This window comes from Mastomys coucha, unplaced genomic scaffold, assembly GCF_008632895.1.
Source record: "Mastomys coucha isolate ucsf_1 unplaced genomic scaffold, UCSF_Mcou_1 pScaffold9, whole genome shotgun sequence".
Classification (NCBI taxonomy): domain Eukaryota; kingdom Metazoa; phylum Chordata; class Mammalia; order Rodentia; family Muridae; genus Mastomys; species Mastomys coucha.
This window is the reverse complement of record NW_022196915.1, coordinates 48,032,586-48,036,768: the sequence shown is the minus strand read 5'-3', so window position 1 is coordinate 48,036,768 and position 4,183 is coordinate 48,032,586.

Sequence of the window (4,183 nt, the reverse complement as noted above, 5' to 3'; positions counted from 1 at the left end):
GGATTGGAATTCAGCCTAGGATTTGTAATCTCAGCCTACCAAGGGCTGGAATTTCTCATATGCATTGTCACCAGTGGGAAAAGAGTTTGAGACCGGAAGAGCCCTTAGGCTGCCTCAAATACCAGCTGATGGAGGGCTTAAAGATACCTCCAGATCTCTGTGGCTCTTTAGACTCTGGAAGCATGTAGATCGGATGTTGAAATCCCACGTCAGAGGTGAGTCACTTGCCAGGAAGCTGCTTCCCCCTGGGGGATGGAGCCGTTGGAATCCCAGTTTTGCACTCTTCCACCCTGCCCCCAAGGAACACAGGCGAGCCACTTCACCATCCTGACCTAACGTTTGCCAACTTGAGGGTGACTATCATCATTGCCCCAGTCTTCCTGGCTATGAATTCCTTAGAATAGTCTCCCAGCACATTGTAAGGACGTAGGACCACTGGAATGGACAAGTGCAGTTCCGAGCCAGGAATGCACTTGCTTCTCAGATATTAGGTCAAGATAAACCAGGTAGCCTGGCTGGGATGAATCATGTCTCTGCATTTTACAAGAAGAGCTTTGCTTAAACCAATGCTTGGAGTCTCACTGGCCTAGCTGCCTCCCTGGCCCCTTCTTCTCTCAGTAAATTTTACTCTGGATGGTAAGGATTCTTTCTCTGTGTAGGGGAGTGGAAAGGGGCCTACACACATGCACATTTGCTTGTGTAAGGGAGTCAGAAGGGGGGCTACACATGCACATTTGCTTGGAGAAGCTGGAAGTCAACCTTGGGTGTCAGTCCTCAGGAATGACTCACTTTAGGTTTTGAGACAAGGTCTCTTACTGGGACCTGGGAGACTAGGCTGGCCAAGGAAGGAGGGATCCTCCTGTCCTGGCCTAATCTCCAGGACAATAAGCATATGCCAGTACACCCTACTTGCTGCCTGAGTCCTAAGGGTTAAGCTTGGATTTTTGTGTTCGTCCCTCCCATTCCTTCTGCCTTGACCATTAGATGATATTCCTAAAGCTAGCCCCCAAGGTCTATTTCCTTATTTGGCCACTTCCTTCTCCTGAGGCTGACTACTAAGGTCCAGCTAATCAAAGTATTGAATCAAAAGCCCCCTTTGACTCACCTAGTTAACATTCCCAATCAAAATTAAATACCTCATCCTAGCACGGGGTTTCCCATTTTCCCTTTATAAACTGCCATTTGCCTGTGGACCGCATCTGTCTTCTCTCTATCCTGAGGCAGTCCTTTGTTCCTTTAGGACAAATACTCCTGGCCCTTTCCCTTGTTCTCTTCTCCCTCATCCTCTGCTTCCTGTTTGTCTCTTGTTCCCTGCCCGTTGTCCCTCTGGGGCAAGTACATCTCTTCGTGCTGAGACCTTGGAGGTCCTGGGCAGATCCTAACAGCTAGTCTTCTTTCTTTGTTCTTGAAGCATCTCAGGGTGCTATGATACACAGCATATGTTTGGGGATATCTGTGTCATTATCACTGTGTCCCACAGAGGCAGGGTGTAGTTCTGATCCAGAACTTCACTATCCAGCTGACCTCTTGGCTCTGTGCCACAAAAACACTGAATCTTTGCCCTTGCTCTGTAGACCATCTGCTCCCTCTTCTTCCTGGAAATCTGTCTTCTCTCACTTCCTCAACCCCACTCCACCACCCTGACTCCATTGTTCTATTGAGAGACAGTTGCATCTACTCCCTCTCAGCTGCTCTAAGCCAGGGACCATTGCTCTGTCTTTGGACTTCGGTCGACAGCCAAATCCCTGGCGGAATTTATTAGAACACAGGTTCAGAACCTCGTGTCCATGGATGCCAAGGCATCAGGTCTGGGGTGGACCCAGAATGTGCTTTTTTACTGGGGGAACACTTTGATAGCTTCTGAGCTAATTATCTACAAGAGCCCCCTCTAGTCTCTATGTTGCAGTCTGAGGGATCTTTTAAAAATCCCCCTGGACCACTATTTCCCGGCAGTCCCACAAATCTAAAATCCTCCTTGGAACTTAGAGAGAGACTGTAGACCCCGTCAGCAGTAGATGCCACACAAAGCCCCACTGGAGTGGATGCCACCAGATTAAGAACCTGCCATTCTCTTGATGTTGCTACCACTAGCGTTGCCACTTTTCCTCATTCCTTGATGTTCTTTGACAAAACTTTTCCTGAGAAGATGCAAACACCCGTGTCTACTCAACTCAGGTGGGGAAACAATGGCAAGCAAAGCATGACTACCACCTAATTCCAACTTGGTGACCACTGAGTTTTAGTAGGGTTACTTGCAGGAGTGGGAAATGAATTACTTAGAGGAGCGGCAATGACTTAAAGACGGCTGCATCACCAAAGCCCACCCCCAGCATGGGTGCCAGCCAGCCCACAAAAGCTGGGAACCTGGAGCACACTGCACAGTCTGAAGGCACCTAAACAAGTTATTTCCCTGCTGACTCGGTTGGTCTAAACCTCTTCCAGGCAGCTGGGCTGGCCTTTGCTTCTTCCAAGCATCTGGTCTTGTCTCAGAGTCTCTTCTGCTTTTATTGCTTAGAGGAGGACCAATAAATCTGGTCAGTTCCAAAGACTTCCTGGAGCTATTTTAAGTTGTTTGCCTTCCTGGTTGAGAATCTTCCCTGCAGGATGGAGTCCAAGGAAACTGTTCACAACACTTGAGGATGGTTGAGTATTGAGCTTGTGATCTCCATCCTCAGCACTGGTCTTGCTATTAGGGAACAGCACACTCAACACCTTGGCCCCTGCATCCCTTGACATCAAGTAAACTTTCACCTCACATCCCCCTTGGAAATCAGAGACACGATCAGTCATCGCCTATAACCATCAGACCCCTAAGTCTCAATTTTCAGTCCTTCACTTCTTGACTCCCTCTTCCTCTCACCTTCTGCTTTAGTCGACTCTGAAGTTCTCACTCCAGCAATTCTTTGACCAGGAGACCCCCACGATTCACCACCAGTCTCCCATTGGCCCCATCTTTCTTCCATCTTGCGTCCATCATCTCTTCTGTCTCTTGCCTCCTGACTCAGTGTCTTAGAGAGCTTTCTGTTACTGTAATGAAGAACTGAGGTCACCAACTCGCACTTTCAGAGGGTCCACAGTCAGTTGGCCCTGCTCTTCTCAGCCCATTATGACTGGGAGCACCTGACAAGAAAATCTGTTTGTTCTTTTCAAAGCAGAGGCACAGAAGGGACTTAAGGCAGAGATTATGAGCCCACAATCTTTTACAGGGGCATGTCCCCAGGGAATGTTCCACTTAGTTTTCTGTTAACTTGACACAAGCTAGAGCTATCTGGGAAGAGGAACCTCAGTTGAGAAATGTCTCCATCAAATTACTTGTAAACAAGTCTGCAGGGCCTTTTCTTGATTAATTATTGACATGAGAGGGCCCAAGCCAGTGGGTGGTCCTGGGGTATATTAGAAAGTAGGCTGAGCAAGCCATGAGGAGGAAGACAGTCATCAGCTCCTGACTCCAGACTCTTACCTTGAGTTTCTGCCTTGGTTTTCCCCAATAACAGACTATAATCTGTAAGCCAAATAGAGCTTTCCTTCTCAGGTTGCTTTTGGTCATGGTGGTTATCACCTAATAGAAACCTAACTCTAAGACAACGATATAAGACTTCCCAAGAGGCATTACCTATCTCTTAAAGCAGGGGCTCTCAACCTTCCTAAGGCTGTGACCCTTTAATACAGTTCCTCATGTTGTGGTGAACCCCCAACTCTAAAATTATAACTGTAATTTTACTGTTATGAATTTTAATGTAAATATCTGTGTTTTCTGATGGTCTTACGCAATTCCTGTAAAAGGTTGAGATCCACTGTCTTAAAGGCTCCCCAACTCTAATAACTCCTCCATGGAGGTCGAGGTTTCGATACTGGGCCTTGTAATGGTTGGTCACAAATTAGGACCTCCTGAGAAGGAAACCTCATTTGAGAAATTGTCTTAATTGCTTTATTAGTTTAAGAAGACTCAGCCCAAATGTGGGCACCAGCTTCTGGTGGCAGCCTGGATGAAGGGAGCAGAAGGAAGAGTCTCTCCCTTTCGATGGTATATCATTCCCTCTGCTCAGTTTCTCCCTTTCGATGGTATATCATTCCTTCTGTTCAGTCTCTCCCTTTTGATGGTATATCATTCCCTCTGCTCAGTTTCTCCCTTTCGATGGTATATCATTCCCTCTGCTCAGTTAGTCTCTCCCTTTCGATGGTA